The sequence below is a fragment of the Phaenicophaeus curvirostris genome, chromosome 14 (assembly GCF_032191515.1).
Source record: "Phaenicophaeus curvirostris isolate KB17595 chromosome 14, BPBGC_Pcur_1.0, whole genome shotgun sequence".
NCBI lineage: Eukaryota > Metazoa > Chordata > Aves > Cuculiformes > Cuculidae > Phaenicophaeus > Phaenicophaeus curvirostris.
In genome coordinates, this window is record NC_091405.1 from 4,397,650 (window position 1) to 4,422,656 (window position 25,007).

The window sequence follows — 25,007 nt, forward strand, 5'->3', positions numbered from 1 at the left end:
AGAAAAAGGAAAGCTGTCCCACCATATGGTTTTGGAACTGAATTGAAGGAAATCTATCAACTATAATATAATAAGGAAACCAACAGTGTCTCAGAAATATGTAAAAGGATGATAAGTCAGAATTTCTCTACAATTTGTTTTAAACATTTTTTTTTAGCAATGGCTTCTGTAAAAATTGACAGCAATTCACTAATTGTATTTACTTGCACTTTCTTGTCTGAAAACACAGGTCACTTTTTTCTCTAAGTTTGCTGTTCAGATAGATGCTTACCTGCTCAGGACTAGATTCATCTGGTAGCATTGTGATTGACTGAAGGAAGTCAGCTGTCTTGTCTCAGCAACAGAATCGTTAGTTTAATGTTTACATGGGGATTTTCACTAAATTCATTAATCTTCAATAATGTCTCTGCAAAAGAGACAGATAATCCTTAATGAAAAGGTTTTTTTTCTGAGGATCAGTTAGTCTAAAGGTATTGAGCTTCCATTAAAAGAAAGTATCTGTTTTGAATTACTGTTATCTCCTAAGAAGGCTGATTCCATTTCCTTTTTCTGTTTCCCCAGCTAAACTTCACCTTTGCTTGCTCTTTGCTCCAAACATTCACAAGATACTAGTTTAGCTTTTTCGTATACAAGCCTAATCTCTTCTGTTTGCTAGAATATACACTTTACCAAGCTGGATTAAAAACAAGCATGTAAAAAAAAGAGAACCAAAGTAAGAATCCTTTTGACGGCAATGCAAAAGCATGCATACAGTGTTGTTACGTGTTTCCCATAATTATTTTTCTGCCTTATAGCTTTTCATTTTATTCTCTTCAGTCAGTAGAATCATAGAATGGGTTGAGTTGGAAGGGACCTTTAAAGGTCATCCAGTCCAACCTCCCCCTCAAGGAGCAGGGACATATTTAACTCAAGTTGCTCAGAGCCCCATCCAATTGACCTTGAATGCCTCCAGGGATAGGGCCTCCAACACTTCCCTGCATAACTTGTGTCAGTGTATCACCACCCTCATTGTAGAAAAAATTCTTCCTTGTATCCAGGATAGATCTGCTGTCCCTTAGTTTAAAACTATTATAAGTAGGCTGATACTCTAAGTATCAGCAACACATGGATATTTAAAAAACTATTAATCAACGTGTACGAGAACATAAAAAAGGTTTCTCTTAACCCAGGTGTGATAGTTCTATGCAGATGGAAACACTGCCAGCAAGTTATTTAGGTAAGTAGACTGTTGTAGCAAGTATTTTTTTTTCTTGCAGTGTATAAGTGTTAATGTTGCAATTGCATGATGAAATGATGACTGAGGCAATCAGGTCCTGCCAGTAAAATTCAGCTTAAAGTTTACCATGGGAAATGCATTAAAACTGCTCTGGATGGTTACAGCTGAACATAAGATTCACAAAATTATTCTTAAAATTATTGGATATGATCCTGTTTTCACTATAGCAAATGGAAATACCGTAAGGATTTCAGTAAGATAGAATTTACTCATTCCAGAACTAGGCATATCTTTTGATTAGTTGTCACTCTATGTAAACCGGAGTAAAATAAAATTTAGGATGAAAAAATAGATAAAGCAGCACAGGAATATGACTCTGTAAAGTTGCTATAGCTCTGATTGAATGTAAATACAGTATTTTTTTTTATATTGAACCCATAAACAAATATCAATTTAGCAGTTGCAAAGGAATTCAAATCCTGGATCTCAGTCACAATTTCACCTTTATTTTATATCACTGGATCTATTATTTATAGACAATGGAAAAGTCATTTCTTCATTTTAATATGGTTAGGATGAAGCTTGGGATATAGTAGGAATACCTACTTGGAATGAATTGGAAATAATATGCTAAAGCAAAGATTCATGAAAGAAAATAACAAATTTGTCGAGTCTGCCCCTTTCAAAATGTAAATGGTATGATAAAGTTCTACCAAACCACTGCAGATTTCCAAAGCGACTCTATTAAGCTACAACTATAAAAACAAAACCAAGTGTGAAAATCTATGCCTACCTGTATATATAAGGATCTATTTGCTTTAATGACTCACTCTCATTAAGCTCACTCTCTCTTATTCTTCCTGACAATGTCTCGTCATTATGCTTGAGGCACATTGGTATTGTTTAAGTTACTTTTTTCTAGACTGGAAGAAAACAAACAACTAATGGATATTAGGATGGAATTTCCTTAACATTTGCTAGTTTAAAGTATTTTCAGTAGTAGTTTAAATTAACTGATTTGATATTTTCTCCTGATATAAACTATGACATTTGGAGGTGGAAGGAAAGCAGTAAAGCAGCTTTTAAGAACTGGAGCCCCCAAATGAGATGCAGTATTGATGATGACAGCTCCTTTTCCATTGCTTTGCAAAGCCAAGCAGGAAATTTTTTACCCATTATAAAAAATGGACTAAGCTAACTGTATAACTTTAACCTGAAAGGGATTAGGAGTGCTGGCAAGAAGAGTTTTTAAAAGCTTTTCTTGGTTTTCCCATCTCCCTGCTGAGATGCAGGGTTGGGTATTCTAGCCACTTCAAGGCATAGCTGATCATAGAATAACCAGGTTGGAAGAGACCCACTGGATCATCGAGTCCACCTTGATTGGTAGTTTAAGCTCACAGGTTGGATCTTATCTGGAAACAGACTACAAATGACGACATAATCAGGTAACAGTTTCACTTGATAGATGGTAACTAGCCGGTGAGTACTAGACTGTATTTCAGCAAATCGTGATTCACTTCTGCCATGGTGCTGGTCTCTGCTTGAATGGCTTGGCCAGTCCCATGGCAAGCAGTCCAAGCAAATCTAGCTTGCTAGTATGCAGATGTTTTGGACTGAGATTCAGGGTGGAAGGAACCTAACAATGTTCTCAATACATACGAACAAAAAATATTAAGAGGATTAAAAAAAAAATTTAGAATCATAGACTCATAGAATAGTTTGGGTTGGAAGGGGCGATAAAGATCACCTAGTTCCAACCCCCCTGCCATGGACATGGACACCTCCCACTCGATCAGGCTGCCCAAGGTCCATGCAACCTGGCCTTGAACAGCTCCAGGGATAGGGCAGCCACAACTTCCCAGGGCAACCTGTTCCAGTGCCTCATCACTCTCATTGTGAAGATATTCCTCCTTATGTTTAGAGAAATTCTTCCTTATGTCTTTCCCAAGGATTTTGTTCATTTGTATGTTCATTTTAGGAAATAATCTTGGTTATAAGTATAACAAAACTGCAAAAGATGCTGAGAAACTACTAAACTGCCAATAAAAGATTCTTGCCATAGAAAAGCAGACTTTAAATTGAATCAAGTAGTTTATTAACTCAGTCCTATCAGATAATTTTACAGGTAGTGCATGTGTCTATTTATTATTGCATTTCTCATCTTACTAAATTTCAATGTGACCTTTAATGTTCACATTTTAACTCTGTTGTAGTCATCTATACACAATTAAATATAATTCTTACCAAGAAACAGCAGCCTTGCTTTCTTAGGAAATTGAACAATTCTTGGCAAGCAGCTAGTCTATGGCTAAATTGCATTCTCAAAATCTTTTTATCTTAAAATTACTCTCTAAATGTAAATGAAGTCTTACAAGGCAGAAATGCTTTACACTTTTGTGTTTGCCTGAAAGCAAATAATATTGTACAACCTACTAAAAAGCCGGTGTATCCATTATATATAAATGTTTCAAATATGGAGCAATAAAACCTCTGTATAAAATTAGAAATAAATTGAGATTTTAACTTCAATTATATAGAATGTTTTCAATTATATGGACTGTTTTGCCAACTTGTGAAAGAAATTTAGCAGAAATTCTTATGGATATGGAAAGAAAGAGATTTAGATATAAATTGATTCCAGGTAACTATTTAAAGGAATAATACATATGATAAATGTTCTTCTTGGTATAATTATATAAAACATTGCAATCAAAGACTGAGGACAGTGTAAGGAGTTTCATCCTTGATGTTATAAGTTGAATAGCTGTGAAAAAAATAAAATCCAAGGTTTTGGGGATAAATATTAAAAATTCTGGATACAAGTGAAGCCACTGTCTGAATTCAGTAGTAAATGCACTGCAATTTTTAGCCTGAAGAGTGTCTAGCATTAGATAATGAACCAGAGTCTAAACTCAGTTTCTAGATGAGTTTAAACATAGGAACAGATGTATGTGTAGGTTGAGAAAGGGTGGATTTCATCTGCCTGGAAACCAGCCTAACACAGTCACTCTAAACCACTGTGGAGCCTGAATACTCTGCCCTAGGTCACTCTATCTGCATTTGTGAGGTTCAAACTTGCCTGTCTGAGAAACTCATCCTTCTGAACACGTTGCACAAGCCAAATTATAGCTTTGATGTGGTTTTGTAACATTTTGGTCCCTTTGTGGTTTCAATTAACGCTTTGATTTTGTGCTAGAACAGAGTCCTCACACAGTCAGATTTACCTGAGACAGAGCGTGGAAGAATAGAGAACACTGTGGGTGTGAAGGGGTGAGAAATTCAGTGTAAATCCAAAGCACAAATGAATATGAAGTGACAAGAAGTGAGTTATTTATTCCAGTAATAATAACAGCTCTTGCAGGAAAATGCTTAATATAAACCAGCCAAAAAAATATAGGTTTCATTTATTTATTGAAGTACATCACAGTAATGATCATAGTAATTTCTTCTCCTGTACTATAATTACCTTTTTTTAATTAATTTTTTTTTTGTATTGAGTAAATTTGATCAGAACCAACTCTTACAATTTCAGCTTTTTGGAATGGGAAGACTGCCTGTAATTTTTAGCTGGTTCGTAAGACTAGAAGCACATGATTTAAATTTAATTTTTAGCAGGCTATGGGCAGCCTTTCCTCTACACTTCAAAACAACTCAGTGAAGTACCCCATAATAAAACCACTGTTTCTACTTCTCTGTTCAGAAGTATATTTAAAGTGTATCTGAAAGTGGAGGGAAAAATGAAGAATCTACAATTCCTAAAGTTCAAGTTAAATGAACTCTTAATTTTAACCAGTTGTCTACTGATTTTGGCAATCAAATTAGAAGATTATGAGTTTTTTTATTATTGATACAATTTTGTGTTCTTATCCTGTAATGGCTGTTATAATGCATCATCTGACTGAGTTAATTAATAGAAATAGAAAAATGGAGAGTGATCAGAGAAACTAACACAAATTCTTTGGAACTAAATGACAGTAATTTACAAGAAATAAGTAATTCTATCTGCAAAATAACTTCATTATGAGTACTGCTGGTATGCAACAGAACATGGTTAAACACTTCAGACACAGGTTTAAATGAAAGAGTGTCCTCTTTAATATTGTTATAAACTATGAAAGAAAACCACTTGTATATGATTACTGTCTTATCCTACAATGTTCTTGTAGTTGGTGGTCTGAGGAAATCAGACAAGATAGAAGCGAATGATACTATTTAGAACTTATAAATGGTTTTCCATTGTTTGAGAAAGCTAGTGGAGTGAGGGTAGATGTGCCCAGCTCATTAAGAAACACATGAACAACAGTCATTTCAGTTGCCGCTTGTGAGTAAAGACAGATTCACTCCCTGTTTCACAATCTTCTGCTCTTTCTCTCTGCACGAGACTCAGACCATATGCTAGAAAGCAAACTCTGTTCCAAATAAATACCCAAGGAACGGAAATATCTATCAAAATGTCCTGTGACAGCTGTCCACACAGAGGTTACCTTGAAGACAGTTGCATCATGTCACGGCTGTAGAGATGCAAACACTGAACGCATTGAAATCCCTTTGTACCGTAGGTCATGCAGAAAATGCTGCACAAGCACGTGCCTGAAAGTGTACAAGGTGCTGTCATAAACACTCATTTCAAAGATGTGTTTGATGCAAAACTCTTGACCACCAACACCTGGTGATCCCTATATACTATATATCCCTATATACTATATATCCCTATGTACCTCTAAGATTATTGTCTTAAGTGAAGGCATGGCATGAATGGAAGATCTATGCACATAGTTCTTCCAGTGCTTTTCCTATTTTATGAACAATTTTCTCAATCCTTTCCTTAAGAAGCAGTGAAATAAAACCTCTGTCTTATTATTATTAAAATATCTCAACTTGTCTCCAGCAAAATAAAGCTAAATAGTCAGTCATCTACTGGACTGCATTCAAAATGTTTTGATTAAAGTTAAAATAGGGAGCTTATTATAAGAGTAAATACTATAAAAATAGTTCTAAAAATATCCATTTATTATATCACAATTGGAGCAGCAGTGAGCAGCATAGATCATTTTGCAAGAGGGGAAAGAAAATAGATATATATTTATCTTTAAGGTGCTATGAAATCTTTGAACATAAGAGGCTTAAAAAGTGTGTGGTGCTCAAGAAGTGGGACTATTAAATCTGATCATTTCACTTTACCATATATGAAATAAATCAACAAAAGGAAAAATGTTGTCAAGTAGTGATAAGTGAACCACATGTTCAGATAGCTCCAAAAATAGTTAATAAAAAAAGTTAGTACTGTTGATTCAGAATATCTCATTTCCTTCAACATCATGATCTCACCGAGTTCAGCTATAAGGGAAAGTTTGCATAGCGTGATGGTTTTCTAAAATAAGAAGTCAATTGGAGCTGGATGCACGGCATCTCAACATTTGTTGTATCTAGGACATCTTTATTCAATGAAGGAATAAACTTTGAAACTTACACCCACTCAATGGGTACCTGGGAAGGAAATTTGGAATGTACTTATGAGTTAAACAGATTTTCAGAAAATGGTATTAAATAACAGCAGGCGGCTTGTTTAATTCAGTTTCCCTCTTCTGCTTTGCCACCTCCTGCTTTGGGCCCCCAGAGTTACTATTCTGTGAGGGAATGGTACATCATCAGGAGTATAGACAGGAGGGTGTTTCTGCAATCTGAAGTCTTCATTTAATTAGGAGGAGGATTAATATCTAGTCCCTGTACCAGCAGCTGGGGCAAGAAATCTGTCCAGCCAAGCACCACGTGGGGAAAGAGAGTCCACACCAAGGTTGTGTAGGTGGAAAGTGTGCAGAGCTGCCACTGTGAACTTTCCATTCTCCTCCCTAATAGGGAACAACTGCTGGTTTAGTTCTTCTACCAAGCAGCATTTTTGCCCGAATTGTACATTTTTTTTGGAGAGGGAGAGGGGGTAGGTGAGTGGGATATGCTCTTCCCTTCTGGGAGGAAAAGGGAATTAAAGGAAGAATCTCACTAATCGTGGAAGATGCTCTTGTCAGTGTAGCAGAGGGACTAAGGTCCCTCTCAGAGGTTTAAAATCCTCTTATCAACCACGTCACCAAGTTTGTGACACAGCCTCAGCAGCTGAGTTGTGCCTGCTTTCTGGTTCAGTGACATGAATGCTGCTTTAGGTCCAATGAAGTATATGAAATCTGCCTAATTATAAACACATTAGCAGCATCATTCATGTGGTTAATATTAATCTCATTCTTAAGTGAATGACTAAATCACACTCTTTAAAGTGAAAAGTGCAAGTCATTTAAAAAGTTGCATGGATGCGTACTGTGAACAACAGCGTTTTGTTACTCGTTCACTATAGCTGACTTAGACTTTTCATCAGAAAGCCTCTGGCTTTTGAGAAAATGAATAAAGAAGTGAGAAAATTGAAAGCTAACTTTGGGTACCTTTTCATTATTTGCTGCAGGTGTAAGTAGAATTTAATCAAGAGATTGTTAAACCATAGAAGAGCAGGTTTCTGGGTGTATCATTCCATAGGTGACAACAATGAGTTTACAAGTAGCATCTAGGGAGTTAATTATAAGAGTGATTAACAAATCAAAGTAATATAATAAATTACTGGGTGCTAGAAGTATCTTGCCTAATCCAAAGTGAAGAGAACACTACAGCCATTTTTAAAACTGTTCAATAAATTATGTATAGTGGAACATCTACATTTGTTGCCTTCACATGCTGCATAGGTGTAAGATCAGATCTCTTATTACTTATGGAATACCAGCTCCTGGTTCATTTTATTTTGTATATTTTTTCATCTAAATTCAAAGTAATCACAAGCATTTTTACATTCCAGCTATGAGAAGTAAATAATGTTAATCTGTTCTTATCCTTTATATAGTTTCTTTGAACTCTATTTCATCTTCTACGAAGGTGCTGCTCATAAATAACATTATTTGTATTATAGTAGCACATAGTCATAAATAGGGATTCCATATATGCCAGATACTGGATTTAATATCTGGGATACGTCCAGTATCTGGGAGAAATATCCTTACTTGTCACAAATCAAATGTTCTCATCCTTTAAAATGTTTGTAGGTAAAAATAAGATCATGTGCGTAGGACATAGCTTTTCAGCAGGAACGATCTATTTCTTTTTATCAAAAGAACCAAACTAATGGATGCCAGGAGCTGTCCTTCAGGGACAAGCTTTTTTTTCTTACGGGAGTAAAAACTATCTTGTTTGTTGTTAAGTGCCTCCTCATGCTTGGTTTTGAACTGCATGAAAAGATGCGTGTATGACTTCGCTAGCCAACTGATGCCATCTGCTGGGGTCTGTCTAAAGAACTGAAGTGACTCATCATATATTTTCAGACCAGTTGCTCAATGTTAGTTGATCTTAAAGTAAAGCTAGTTTAAATGAAGATTATTTTTTTAATGTGATTCTCAGTATCTGGGACAATGAGGTCATGCAAGCCTTATTCATGTTTCTTGGTTGATTGGCTTTGGGTTTTGGTGTTGCTTTGCTCATTCAGCAAATTTTTCAAGTCCTTAAAAAATTGAAGACATCAGCAGCAGGATCCAGTGTTTTTGAATACAAGATCTAATTATCAAGATTGCTTAAGTTCTTTGACTTAAACAAACTTCACTTTAAACACTCAGTTTTAAATGTGGGATTTATTATTTTTTTGCTATCAATAAAGTATTTCATAAATATATACATTGATGTTAGACATTTGCTTAACTGGTATACTGGTATAACTGGAGACAGGAGAATCTGGTCACACAGTTACGTGACTTGCTGGCATCCTTCCTGAGTTTCAAGTTAAACATTTGTTTAGAAGTTTTGCTGTGTTGAGCAATTACAGGGAAGTGCCTGGGCTCTATTGGTTTGGAAGAGAAGCATCATTTTCACCCAAGTGGGGAAATTGTAGTGGGCAATCTTGTACAGAAAGAAAGTAGAGCCCACCTGGAGACCTCATTGTCCCATACCTCCTCTATGGCATCAGAGACCATGTGAAAATGAAGAGAACAGAATGGGTCAGAATGTGAAAGCGATGTTACCAGGAGGTTCCTATAAAGACTGCGGCAAAGATCTTTTCCACTGAATGGATGGAATGGTTCTTTCAGCTATGCAGTTGTCATTCCTAAACTAACTGCACCAATACTGTAGCAATGGCAACAGAAAAGATGTTGTTAAAAAGGAGATAATAAGGCAGTGAGAAAGGATGCAAATTTCCCTTTGCAAAAACAAGCATTTTCTGAAACAACAGGTAAGCGACTTTGCTTTTGATGAAGTGTTGACAGAAATGTACAGATTGTAGAGAAGGAAAAAAGTTTTATATTTGCTAATGTTGTTACTTCTTCATGGTGACTCCTTCTGTTAATGACACCTCTAGATAAGTTAGCACTTTGATGCAGCATTTGTATAGATGGAGGAGGGGGAAGAGTTGTAGAAATTTCTTTTAAAAATATTCACTTATTTATTCAATGACTGTCTGCATCTGCCAGTGAGACATGGAATTACTACAGATGGAGCTAATGTATTGGAGAGGTCCAGAAGGCAACGCGGCAAGTCCATAGTGGGAACTGAAATAGTTCAAATAATGGCTGGTGGGCTAAAGGTCTGATACCTGTAGAGGAGGCAGATTGCATGTTCAGGACAGATGGAGAGAATAGTCCACTTAAAAGAGTTAACTTGTTTTTGTTGTTGTTTAAACAAGGTTCTGTTCTTTTTAACTGTGCACATATGATTTCTTTTGCTTACTTGCCTTGGATAAGCTTTGACTAAATCTGATGAGGCAATTGGAAACTCATGATCCCTACTCCAACCTTGTCTTTTTTGATAGCCTGCGCTGATTAAAATTACTCAGATTAGTGCAATTTACTGAAACACTACCAGAGTGAAATTCCTATAATGACTGCAACAAGAGATTCTTGCATATGCTACGTTGAAACCCTATGATTATTGTTAGATCTATGCAGACCATCATATAAATGATAAATCCAGATTGTTCTTCTCAATTCTACATCATTCAATAGCTACGTACCTTAAATGCCTTTAAAGAAAAGAAGGAACAATCACTGTGTGATTAATAAATCTTTTTTTCAGACATATGATCTTTGTCCTAAACTTTCTGACCAGCAATTAATTCCTATTATCCATTACTGTTTTCATCATTCATGTGTTGCATTGAAATGACAAATGTCTTCTGTATTATCACAGAAATATTTGCACAGTTTTATTTCTGTCATACACAAGCTCTTGAACTGAAGTTTCTTTCATAGCATATTCTTTTAATGTTTGAAGTTTTTTTGGCATTTTTTTTAATTCCATTGAAAAGATATTTGTCTGGCCACCTTATCATGAAAGAAGCAATTAACAATTTTGGTGGGTTTTTTTTCATCTACGAAACTTAGTATAGCTCTGATTGTACTTATTCTTTTGCCCAGTCTAAGAATGCAATAGGATTGTGGATTTTCAAATATTTCATTTTAAAAAGCCTGCTTGGCTATGCTATTTCAGTAACAGTTTTAGTGTTATTTCATTCTTATTCTTCATGCTTAGGTTTCTACAGTTTCATCGAGCTATCGTATGCACAATTATCTTAATAAGGCGTATGTATTCCATCTATGGCATTTTGGAAAATACATTCCTCCCTTTAACTGAAAAGAAGCTGGGACTGGACTTGCAAATGTTCCCAGAAAATTTATTTTTCCTGACTCTGTCTCAATCCAGCAAGATCTGCCTCAATCCAAGGCAGATGAGAGAGAAACAGATATCGCAAATAACTTTTAGTAAGATAAAAAATCAAAAGTAAATGAGGTCTCCCCTCAGCCTCCTCTTCTCCAGGCTAAACAATCCCAGCTCTCTCAGCTGCTCCTCTTGTTCTCCAGCCCACTCACCAGCTTTGTTGCTCTTCTCTGGACTCGCTCCAGAGCCTCAACATCCTTCTTGTGGTGAGGGGCCCAGAACTGAACACAGGATTCGAGGAGCGGTCTCACCAGTGCCGAGTACAGAGGGAGAATAACCTCCCTGGACCTGCTGGTCACACCGTTTCTGATCCAAGCCAAGATGCCATTGGCCTTCTTGGCCACCTGGGCCCCTGCTGGCTCATGTTCAGTCGCTGTCAACCAACACCCCCAGGTCCCTCTCCTCCAGGCAGCTTTCTAGACAGACTTCTCCTAGTCTGTAGCACTGCATAGGGTTGTTGTGCCCCAAGTGCAGGACCCGGCATTTGGCCTTGTTAAACCTCATGCCATTGGACTCTGCCCAGCGGTCCAGCCTGTTCAGATCCCTTTGGAGCCTCCCGACCCTCCAGCAGATCAACACTTCCACCCAGCTTAGTGTTGTCCGCAAACTTGCTAAGGGTGCACTCGATGCCTTCATCCAGGTCATTGATAAAGACATTGAACAGGGCTGGACCCAGCACTGAGCCCTGGGGAACCCCACTTGTCACTGGCCTCCAGCTGGAGTTAACTCCATTTCCCACCACTCTCTGGGCCCTCCAGCCAACCAGTTTTCCACCCAGGAGAGTGTGCGCCTGTCCAGGCCAGAGGTGACAGTTTCCGAAGCAGAATGCTGGGAGAAACTGTGTCAAAGGCTTTACTGAAGTCCAGGAAGATACATCCACAGCCTTTCCCTTGTCCAGCAGCCGAGTCACTTTGTCATAGAAGGCAATCAGGTTAGTTTGGCAAGACCTGCCTTTTGTGAACCCATGTTGACTGGGCCTGATCACCCGGTTCTCTTGCATGTGCTTCATGATAGCACTCAAGATCACCTGCTCCATGACTTTCCCTGGCACTGAGGTCAAGTGCTACTACTACTTTCAGTGAAAAAAGGGATTTCCTTCCTCCTTTCAGTTAATTTGCAGAGATGATATGTCATAGGCATATAACTTCTAGGCTTGAGTATTTCAATGTTTACATTTTTTGCGTGATAGTGCAGGTCTGGTTGTGGAACTTTATCTCTCTCATAATTACCACCCACTTTGGCTCGTATATAAAAATACAAGTACTGTGAAAACTGAAGTAGCTCAGTTGGAGATTCTTCTTACAAGAATTACAGAAGTGTTTTGTTATTCTTTTCTTGTTGTGACTATGTGAGATGGACTTTTTCAGTCTGTAATTATTCTTATTTGTCAGTAACTAATTTTAACTGCTTCACAGAAGTTCCAAGAATTTCTTTGCAAAGGAGGAGGTTGCAGGACATCATTAACTATGTATTATCAAATTTGCCTCCTCTGAGATGCATAGAAAACTGCTGTAGAGAAAGCAGAAGATTTAGTCCTTACAATGGGTGATCATAGAATGGTTTGAGTTGGAAGGGACCTCAAAACCAATCCAGTTCCACTCCCTGCCATGGGCAGGGACACCTCCCACTGGATCAGGGTCTCCAAGCCCCATCCAACCTGGCCTTGAACTCCTCCAGGGATGGGGCAGATGCCACTGCTCTGGGCAACCTGGGCCAGGGCCTCCTCGCCGTCACAGGAAAACATTTCTTCCTGAGATCTCATCTCAATCTCACTGCTTTCAGCTTAAAACCATTCCCTCTCATCCTATCCCTGCAGTCTCTGATCAAGAGCCCCTCTCCAACTTTCCTGTAGCCCTCTCTAACTACTGGAAGGCTGCTGTAATGTCTCCAGGATTTGGGTTTGAAGGAAATTGCACTTAAATGACTATAAATTTCTTGATAAGCAAAAAGACATATTTCTTCTACTTCCAAGCAAAAGATGGTTGGTGGCAACAGTATGAAAGGGCAAAACAGCTGCCAAAAATTTCATACACCAAAGTAGCAAGACGGTTTCAGTTATGTTTTGGCTGTTTAGGCAGCAGGAGAAGATTTAGTGCTGTGTAGTAATAAAAGAAGCAGCAGCTTTGCTTCTGGCCAATAGTCTAAGTTAAAAAAAGGAAAAAAAAAACCAAAACATAAAGAGGAGGCTGTGTTTGGATTTATAATAAAACCCTAGTGCAGAAAGACATAATAGATTTCAGCATAAGTCCACCAAAAGGGTAAGAATGAACTTATCAGCTGGGCTTATTATCAAATGACAGGTATCTTAGCTGGTAATGTATGTAGCTGCAAAAGATGTGCAACTTCAAAGTTTAAGGGAAAAAGAATAGTCAAGAGGAAATCATAAATTGTATAATGTGTATAAAACAGATCCAGAATTTCCATTAATTAGAAATAAGTTAAATCACTTCATGATGTTTTACTGGCCTACTTCCTCATAGCGACTTATTTCTTACCTACTTAACTGTGCTTATGATCTTGCTATTAACGTCTAAAATATCATAACAATTTTTAAATAACTACCTTTTTTTTTTGTTAATGAAAAGTTGACCTATTTTTTTATCCCTGAGGGTAAACTAAAGCTTTGTCTATTACAACCCAATAATCAACCCACTCCAGACGAAATGACCTCTCCTGAACGGTGTGGTTAAGGGGAATTGCTAAAATTTGGCCTGTATGAAGTCTTTACTTCATTTAACTCCCCAGCTTCTTCCTGTGGTTATGTTATTATTCTTATTTCATGTTTGGATTGCAGTAGTACCAAGGGGCTCAAATCAGAGACAGAGCCCTGCTGTGATAAATGGTTTGCAAATAAAAGTATGAGAGGGCATGGTTCCTGCTCCAAACAGCGTGTCTGAGAGCCCAGGGACACAGGAAGAAGTAGTATTGACTCCATAGGAATGTTGTGCCAAGGGGAGTGAGGTAGAACTGGATTCAGTCTTGGGCATCATTCAAAGCAGGAAGGGGTTCTCCACATCATGAGTACCCACAGAATATATCCAGCATGCCTTGTCCTTGCATTTCTGCATAGTGGTAAATCATTTCCAGCCTACCTACTTGCAGAGCCTTGTTCTGACCAAAACGGTCAGTTGAACTAAGCCACTCGTTATTCTACACTCTTCCCACCTACTTTGCTCTTTGGAGCAGAAGCAAATCATAGAATGATTTGGGTTGGAAGGGACCTTTGCAGGTCATATAGTCCAACTCCCCTGTTGGAGCAGGGACATCTTTAACCAGATCAGGCTGCTCAGAGCTCCATCCAGCTTGACCTTGAACGTTTCCTGGGGGCCTTCACTTCCCTAGGCATCTGTGCTGTTGTTTCACTATCCTCATTGTAAAAACTTTCGTCCTTATACCCATGCTAAATCTTCCCTCCTTTAGTTTAAAACCATTATTCCTTGTCCTGTCACAACAGGTCCTTCTAAAAAGTCTGTCCCCATTTTTTCTATAGGCCCTCTCTCAGTACTGGATGCTGCAGTCTTCAGGCTGAACAACCCCAACTCTCTCATCCTGTCCTCATGTAGGAGGTGCTCCAGCCCTCAGATCATCTTTGTGGCCTCCTCTGGACCTGATCCAACAGATTCACGTCCTTCCTGTGCTGAGGACTCCGGAACTGTATGTAGGGCTCCAGGTGAGCTGAGTAGAGTGGCAGCATCACCTCCCTCAACCTGCTGCTCAGACTTTTTTGGACGCAGATCAGGATGTGGTTGGCCGACTCACACCTGCTTGCCTGTATTGAAGTATCCAAATTGATGCAGAGGCTTTTAGATTGCTACCACGCTTAAACAGTTTGGTTACTTTCTGCTTACTCAATATTCAGGGATGTTAGATACTCCCAGGGAGTGTTTCAATCTCCCGTCTCACGGGGTAAATCTGGACCAACATCCAGATACATTAACTGAAATTTGTGCAGATGAGCCCCTGGGTATGTTTGCTCCACAGTCTTCCTAAATATTTTAATTTCCAAATTGATATTTAACATAATAGTAATCATAATTGCTCTGACCTTTTTCAGCCTCTACTTGTTCAGCGAAAACTGAACCTTTAAAACTAAACCAAAAAGCCTTGCATTGCTACAACATTGGAGCAGCTGAAGCAGAACGACTCCGTATAGCCCTTCGTCAGGCTTAGCCACGGCACACGCTGTACCAGCCTGGGACTCATCCCATTGTCCTCCCTTTCATGTTCATCTCTTGGGGTGACACCACACAGGAAACAACCCGAGGCTTAGAGGGAAGACGGAACAATAAGTAAGAGCAGAGGTGATGGATTTCAAATAGAACAACAGTTTTACACAGGTGGTTGGTGAACTTGGCGGATCTTATTTGAGAAAAGGTTACAGGTTAAGAAGATGAAAACAAGCCATTCTGGGATATACTCAAAACTGCCTTATTTTTAATTTAAAGATTCACATGGTAAAATAAGCACTTAAAAGAGTAATATAATTTAGAATAAGTGTGATGCTAAGGGGCATGTTTCTGCATGACTTCCTTTAATAACTACAGTCTACAGCCTAATTCAGCCTTTCAGATTATTGCAGCGTGAGCACTTTTATTTTTTATAGTCGTACAGTGGGCTATTTTCTTCTTGCTAGAGTAAAAACATGATTTTTGTTGTTGACTTTTTAAATAGCGATCGCTTAATTGGAAACAGATGCTAATGTAAGAGGAAAACCATCTTAATTAATACATTTGAGCTGGAAAATTTTGGGCACCTGAAGAGCTGAAACAGTTTTAAAACAAAGGGTAGAATTTGTTGTCCATTATTTAAAGTACAGATCAATCTATCATAGCATAGCTAATCAAAAGTTAATGAGACCTTTGGAAGGTTTATATTATTTAGTTTGTACACAAACTGTCTAGCACTGAATGAAAGAAACAAGTGAAATAGTCTTCAGTTTAAGGTGTTATTTTTCACTTGGAAATAGTGGTGTTTATCTTGTTTATTTTATACTTCTCATTAGTAAGTCTGTTATACCCTTGTATTTTTTTCAGAAGTATATTTACTAATTATGATAGACATGCACCTAAAATAAATTAGTATTTCAGTAAGACTCTCAGAAAAATGGAAAGTAATCCTTAAATGACTGACCCATGTGAACTTTGCTCATGAACAGGTAGCCTTGAAGTGCTCTTGGCTTGCAAAAGCGATTGTCTGGGAACTCACTGTTTGTGGCTACTGGTCAGTGATTGCTAATGGTCAGAGTCTAGAATAAAGACTTTTTGAGGCAATTGCTTAAAGGGGACCTGTAGAAAAGCTGGGGAGGGGCTCTTGATCAGGGAGTGCGGGGATAGGACAAGGGGGAATGGATTTAAGCTGAAAGAGGGGAGACTGAGATGAGGTTTTAGGAAGAAACATTTTCCTGTGAGGGTGGTGAGGTCCTGGCCCAGGTTGCCCAGAGCAGTGGTGGCTGCCCCATCCCTGGAGGTGTTCAAGGCCAGGTTGGATGGGGCTTGGAGACCCTGATCCAGTGGGATGTGTCCCTGCCCATGGCGGGGGGGGGGGGCATGTTGGAACTGCATGATCTTTAAGGTCCTTTCCAACTCAAACCATTCTATGATTCATGCTTGTATCTCAACTTTTGAATTGTTTTCACCTTCCACAAACTTTCATTAAGCTTGTTTCCATCTGTCTTCTTTTAAAAATATTTCTGCCTCACTCCGAGCTTCTAGAAACAAAGAAAATATTTTACTTTAATGTCAGCCATGTGTTAATTTCTTAAGTTCTTCCATTAGGCTATGATGCACTTTGAAAGTGATAACTGAGCGGTAGGAAAAATCCTAAAACCCCAGGGCTGTTTTATGAGAACTTGAATTTAAATGCAAATAAAGCAATATATGAAACTTTTGTCCATTACTAGAGAACATTTGCTGACATGGGTGAGCCTCTTTAATTTTGGTTGAAATAACATGGTGTGATTGACAACCTTTGATTAAAAGCAACAACACTAAAACTGAATGTCTATCATCTTCTAGCTCCACAGGTTAATCCTCAAGGGTAATGTAATATCTGCTGCAAAATCTGGAAAAATCCACCACCTGTAACCACTTTCAGGGTATGTTTAAGGCAACATTTCTAGTTACAGTCAGCATCTCCAGTACTTTGTGCTGGATTCAGCTGTTTCATAGCTTCTTGTTTGGGGAGTTCGACTTCACATGGGTTAGTTTATGAGTATAGAGAGAATGGGCAGGATTAAGTTACTTCCGATTTACCCCAGGATGTCCTCTCAAAAAAGTATGACAGTATTCCAGATAAAGATATGAAAATACACAAATCTCATTATGTGCAATTTTTTCCCTCATATACTTATGAAAAGGGAGAAAACACGTCTCTGCACATGGTGGATTAAATGTGTTTATTAAAAAATACTAGTTCTGCAGCCCTCCTCTAAGCTGAGAAATGCTAGACACAAATTGAATGACAGTCTTAGTAAAGGGACTGTGGTTGGAAATGGCTGGAACTCGACACGGCCACACACTGTGGAATAGATATTGCTCTGGTGCTCCATTCACTGAAGACTCTGTCCCTAGAGGTGTCCAAGGCCAGGCTGGATAAGGCTCTGAACAACCTGATCCAGTGGAAGGTAACCCTGCCCATGGCAGGGTGAGTGGAACTGGATGAGCCTTATTAGGTCCCCTCCAATCCAAATAATTCTATGATTGTTTGATGAGACAGCTTAGGGAAAAACAAGGCAGCTCATAGGTCTGCCCCAAAAAAAATATTCATGTGTTTTCCACACAGAACCTGGGCTTGGTCCAATATGAGACACTTTGAGACATATGGCATGACTCCTATTTGAGCTCCAAAGTGCCTCCAAAATCATTCAGTGTTGGTCCATCATGGTTCTCGGGAAAGACAGAAACAAAGATATCTGCACCATGCATACTTTAGTGTCAGATGTACATGTGAATCACAGAATCATAAAATAGTTTGGCTTGGAAGGGACCTTATAGATCATTCAGTTCCAACCCCCCTGCCATAAGCAGGGACACCTCCCACTGGATCACAGCTGCTCAAAGACTCATCCAACCTGACTTTGAACACCTCCAGGGATGGGGCTGAATTGCAACTACTGTGACCTTAAAAAAAAAAAAAAAAGAGACAGGACTGGTGAGGAGCTGAAGCTGTGGTGTGCTTCTCCTTTACCAATACCACAACAGTTACTAGCAGAAGTCTGTAGTGATAGTGGCATTGTGAAAGAAGCTAAATTATTATGTATTAACACACTGTGCAGTACTACATATTGTACTGTGTGCACTGTTCCTACACGCTTATTGCTGTTACTGAATTATTGTTCTATACTCGATGGTTGGCTTGTGACTCACAGGCAGTGCCTGTCCTTTCCTATTCTCTGAGCTGATGGAAAGCATATTTCCACTGTGTCACTGTCCCTTCTCACCAGTGGGAATATCTGAGAACATCATAAGTAATGTGTAATGTTAGCCTGGAAAGAGGCACCTGAACTGCTCTTACAGCACTCCAGATAAGATTCATATTCTGTTTTTTCACAAATATGTCATACTTTTTTAAAAAAAGTCTTCTTTTTCAGCAGTAACAGAGGTTAAAAAAAGAGGATTATTGGTTGTACATATGCTGTACACCAGGGATAAGCCTTTTGGATCAACTCTAGACCTCACAGCAGTGTTCTTTTAAAGAAGAATTTTGACTTCTGGAATGAAATAGATGTTTTACAGGAAAATATCAGGTATGTAACTGCAGAATAATTAATGTTACTTCAACTATATTTCCTGTCAAATCTACTTTGACTTTATATCCATATGATGTGTGAAGTCAATTAACATGGCATAAAGTATATTCAAGTCACTGTAATGATTCCTGGCACAATTCTTCTGTTTTCTATACACTTTCAAATAATAACCAAGACCCAAAAGGCTGTGGGCATAAATTGCTTGGGAAGCGGATGAAAATAATTATTTTTATTAATGTGTTTTTGTGATTTGAACATCTATTCAAGCTAGTTGAATAGCTTTTGCAATTCATAGCATAGGTTTAAAATGCAACATATTTTTATTCCTTCAGTGGACAGCAGGCTGCACAAAATCACTTCTAATATCTTTGTAACGATTCCGGTGATTATAAATTATTAGGAACAGAAAAGCACTAATTTTATATCTGTAGGCAAAATAAGTGTTTTATATTAAAAGAACAGACAGGTAGACAAATGACAAATGTATAATTATGGTTTTGTTAAGAGGGCATTTCGTAGGGATCTCGTAGGTTATAAATGAAATTTATTCATCTAAGCATTTTCATATCCTTTTTAAAAAGAATTGCTAAAAAGAAAAATGTGTCATTCACATTTTCTATCAAGGTAAGAAAAAGCCATTTTCCAACAAATTCCAAACAGTTTTAGATCTGAGAAAAAGAAAATACCTTTTGATCTTTGGAATCAAAGAGATACATCTCAGCAAAATAGCAGGTCTGTAACTGCAGAGCAGTTATTTCATCTGTTTATTTCCTGTCTCAGCTTCACTGAGATATAAATTCAAGTAGTTATGTAGACGCAGAGTAAGATGGGAAGTAATATTTCAAATCTGTTTAGCATTAGTGAGACCAAACTGAAGTAATGTGTCCTGTCTGGGGCACAGCACTTCAAGAAGGACACGTACTTGTGGGCCATTTGAAGAAAGCCACTAAGACAGCTTCAAAAGATATCAGAGTGTATCCTTTGAATTAAAAAACAAATGAATTAAGGTTGTTTAGCCTAAGGGAAAGAACACTAAAACCAGGACACTTTTAGTTTTATTCTTCACAAACTATTATTGTAAAAGGGTAGGTATATGTTACTCCATTATGTCCATCAGGGAGAGGATAAGAATAATGGCATTAACAAGCAGGGCTTAGGTTAGACATAATGAGAAGAAATACTCTAATGGCTGGGTAAGCTATTGCTGGAATAGAATGCCTGAGGAGGTTCTAGTCTTCAAATTTAGGAATGGTTTAGAGTGGAGTTGACAAGTACCTACTGGGAATAACATAATTGTGGTTTACTCTGGGGGATAGAAGAGGATTAGTACATGTCTTGAGGACCTATCCAGCCTCTTTTTCTTTTTTTTATTAATTCTATGAATTTTGATTTTTTTCCCAGCACTACATGTCTGTCTTGACTGCGGAACCCAAAATGGCTTTTAGAGAAAGGAGGCATGAAAAGGAGACCTGGCTGCATTTATTCAGAATTTATGTCCACCAGTGCTATAGGACACATTTTGCAAGTAGCCTGTTTGACTTGAAGACACGGTCAGTTTAAGTTTTCCATAACTTCTAGAATTATTATTACTATTACTGCTACTGTTGTTGTTATTATTGAAATCTGTTTTTAAAAAAGAAATTAAACTATTCTGAAGTCCTGTTGAAATAAATTCCAAAACCTCTTAGGCTGTTGTAGGAGCAAGTCTACAATTAACAAATAACATGACTGTGCTCTTTTAAATATTATGATCTTCAAAACTATTTGCTGGTCAGTCAAGACTTTTTCACAAAGCTAATTTTTGTATTTTGCAAATAAGTTCTCAAGAGATAAGGGAAAGGTTCACACATGATGAGCCAATGGAGAGACTGAAATACCACTGCAGCTGAGGTAATGTGATGGTTTCCTTGTTGGGCAAGTTGTGATTTAATGAGAAAATACCGTATTCTGTCATTCAAAGCCCTAGAAAAAATCCAGCTGAGAATTTTGGACAAGTCTTCCAGTGACAAAGTGGCAATATTTTCCTATAGCTTTATTTTTTTGCAAACATCTGCAAGGTGACTAAGTCGCATGTAGATTCAAGCAGAAGGAAAACAGATTTACTAATAATACTTGTCTTCTAACAGCATGGAAGAACTAGCACCTTAGTTTTTCACTCTGGTGTGTGGAAAACTATGGTGTGTAGATCCTAAACCACTAAGTGTCATGCTGAATATAAGCACATCTTGCATCCTTCTCTTATTAGTATCCACAGCACTTGAAAACAAAGGTTTCACTTTAGCAACAACATCATGATTTGGCAAAATGTTTCTGCATACCTGATATAAAATGTTGAAAGAACAGTTTTGGTTACTCTATGGAAATATCATGAAAAGCCAAAGAGTAGCAGTTCTTTATGCTACCATTCTTCATGCAGCAGGTATTTTCGTCCAAGAAACGTGTTGACTACAAACTCATTTCTCATTCAAGGGACATTTGTTGAATCAGTTTATTTGTGTGACATTGAGGTCAACAGGATACTTGTTCTCAGGAGGCCTGAACTAAGTGAAAAGACAAAGATTTTATGAATTTTACATCAGCCAGCACTAAGAATTCCTCAGTGGTGCTCTACATCAATACTGAACTGAACATCCTTTAGCATCTTGTGTTCATAGAGCAACTAGTGTCTTTATTATTTGGCCTGGTGGATTATGACATTAATATTGTTTTCCTGCGTATTTTTTTACTGAGGGCATGCATTTTTTCAGAGTTAACATTAATGTGCATGTCCAAAAAAGTGAGGTATCGTGGCAAATATAGTTAGAACAACTAATCTGCTTTAAGGTTGTGGAGAGGAGGGAAGGAAATCCACAGCTGAGTGTCAGCCCGATCAGAACAGTAAAGAGATCCATACCCTGGGCTAAAGCAGTGTAGAGTCCTGACTACTGTTGTACCTATAGCAAAACGAAAACTGATGGAGAGGGTCATGGAGTTTCTACTGATTTTAGATATATCAGGCGCTTGACTATAAATGATGCAGATTATAGTTGTTTATTGTTTTTAATGAGGTAGTGGTCAGATCATGATAGACTACGTTTGATTTGTCTTTCCATTCTGGAGCACAGAGGCAGAGAAATCACAGTCAATGACTGCTTAATTCACTAATATTTTGAGGTTACAGTCCTGTGAGCCTGCTTTGTTTAACTGGTATATTGTTTTTCATAATTTTATAGAACAAATTTATTTATATTCAAAATGCACAATATACTGTGCAAAGGCACTTAGGGACACAATTCAGTGGTGGGCTTGGCAGTGTTAGGTTTATCACTGGACTTAATGATCTTAAAGGTCTTTTCCAACCTAAAAAATTCTGTTATTCTGTGAATTAATTATTCCAGTGGGGTTCTTAGAGTACTTGTGAATATTCAGGTTTCTAGTTTAAAAGTTTATAGCTGTAAATAATTCATTGAAATAGACATTAGTTTCTTGCTTTTAATTCAGAGATTTGGAGGGAGTCTCTTGCCATATTATGTATTCAACTGATAACCTGAATTTTTAGATATATACACATTTTTATGAACAATCTGAACCTGCTGCCTTCGTAATGTAGTGAAGGAAATATTTGAAGCTTAATGTTACTCAAGAATTATTGTATTATAACTAATAACCATGTGGAACAGTTGTTCAGATAAGAATACTACTTTTTCTAATGTTAAATAAAATAAAGTTTATTGTGTGAATAATCACAAAGACTTTCTCCTGGACTCTGCAAGATAAATATTCATTAAGTTAGATCAACAGTTGCAGGCAGAAGATAATTATTATCAATATAGGATGCTCTTTGGTATAAAGAAGAGTTGTATCGGTGGCTGGATGTGACAATTTACAGCACAGTCCTACTATAGGGAATGACTCTGTAGCAGATCAGTTCCCCAGGTGGATTCAGTTCTATTTGCTTTCATTTGTCACGAAGCCAAACAGCTCTGTTTTGCTGCTGTTAATCCTGCAGAAGTCAAGCAGCCCTGGTAGATGGGCCTAGAGCTCTTTTCTGACTCATTTTATTAATGCAATGGCTAAAGAAGTTCCACTCAAAGCACTATTTTGTCCTTTATCCTGGTGCAAACCCCTGTCACCAGGAAATTTCCAGCAACGTGACTGAGAATGTTTGTGGATAACTGTGAGATTGTATGGAAATAGGTCATGCAGAATTTGCCCGGGAAGCAACGAGAAGTAGACTTATTTAGGAATTCCCTTACAGGACTAGAGGAAGATGCTGGATGTGCCGGCGTGCTACCCCCACCCAACCTGGTCTTTTCCTGACCAAGCAACAGCCACCGATGGTGGTTCTGATGGCTGCATCTAGTTCAAGGTGATTTTGAGGGAGACAGATAACACACAACAGCCAAAGGCCGGTCCATGATAATGCACCCATCTGGCCACAGTGCTGGTCAGTGTCCAATTCCAGCCAAATTTGAAATTATCACCTGCAGCCCATGTGTAAATATGACTATGAGTCAATTGTCTTACACCATAAGCACTGAACAGCACAAAAGCCCTTTGAGCAATCCTGAAACAAGAGCAATCTGTACATCGGGATCTCCCCTTGAAAGGGATACATGTAATGTTGAGAGCATCCTTTCCACAACAGATCCTCAATAAGTGAATTGGAAATAAGTGTACTGAAACTTTGTGGTCTTAGCTAGGTGATATAAAGGATGGACTGTGCATATATAATCTTTCAGACATAAACCATTAGCTAAGTCTGGATCCAGCCACACCTAAACTCCTCTGAGAAGGAGTCTAGAAAGCAAAAGAGTCCTTTCTGAACTTTGTGACTCAATGGCATGGTCTCCCTGATGTTTTTTTTCTGGCCCTGCCTTCCATGCAGTAAATAATCAAGTGTACCTTTCCATCAAATCCAGGTAAATCACTGTCACATTAACTAACAAACTATTCAATCCCTGATTTATGTCAATAAACATGCTGCTGCTTCTCTCTTAAGAGTGAAGTGCATCTTTCTACTTGCAACACCCCTAGATCTCAAGGTAAGGAGTAACATTTTTTTTTACCCATTAAATAACAGGTAAAATATTGGAAAGAAGCAAACACTTTCAATTCCAAGCTGTCACCTGTATGGCCTGGCAGTGGCAAATGTGAGAGGTAACTACTGGGACCTTTTTATTTCTCATTTCAGTTCTATATTAAAAGACAGAACATGATTTCCACCTCACCTGCAGAGCCACACTACAGGATGAGCCAAGGACAGGTAACCCATACTTACCCATTCCCAGGTAGATGAAGAATCTGAGGTATTATTTTAGTGTATAAGGCTATCTTGTTAAATGCAAGGGGAATTAACTATTATACTGATCATTCCTTCATGTAAGAACAAAGAGAGCATTACAATATTCTTCATTTGTATGAGGCTGTCATACATATTCTAGTGGGTAAATTTAGACTCCAAGTGATCAAAAAAAGATGTTGGTTAGGACATACATTTTTCTACCAATTTAATTAATTAATATTTTTTACCTTAAGTGCAAATGGGAAGGAAGGCAGATGCCTTACATAATGTACAAACTTGCCACATTCCTTCACTAATTCATCATTTCAGGGTAAGTACATTTTCTACTATTGAATCTGTCTTTTATCTGGAATTTCTCATCATAGCTTATCGCATCACTTTACTAAAGCGATTCTGCCTTGTTCCACATTACAGTTCCTGATATGCAGTGTAGAGGACAACTTATACTTAATTTAAATTAATTCCTCTATCAAACCTGTAAGCCATTTTATCCCAGTTCTGACAATGCTTTGCTGAGTTCTATACATTGTCAGAAGGCCTCAAAGAATGAAGATGTGTCTAATTTTGCTATTTTATTTTCAACTGCTTTTCCTAATTCCTTGCCTTTCTTATGGCAAGGTGGAGCAAAAACCCTGGAGGGATGGAAGGACTGTGATCTGTGAAAGAGGGATGGTGACAAGGGGCAGCTGCTGTAGAGGGGATGAAGTAAGCTGCTGTTTAGACCTTAAAGGGGATGGAAAGAGCTTTCTATGGACCAGAGAGACCTAAATTTGCTGTGGTTCAAATAGGTCTTAATTGCAAGCAACCCTGCAGCTGATGCCATGCCTCCAAGGACACAACATTGAGAAGGGTTAGTTTTTGCTCTCTCTTCTTCTTTTTTGAGTTTATTTTAAAATATTCCATGTTACCCTTTTCTATTAAACTGAGCATTTAGGAGTAAGAGCTTTGGTTTCTTTAGGGAGGAGTGGGTCAGGATGGATGTAGAGTAACTTCTTCAGTGCTCTGGTGATTCAGAACCCATAATGGTA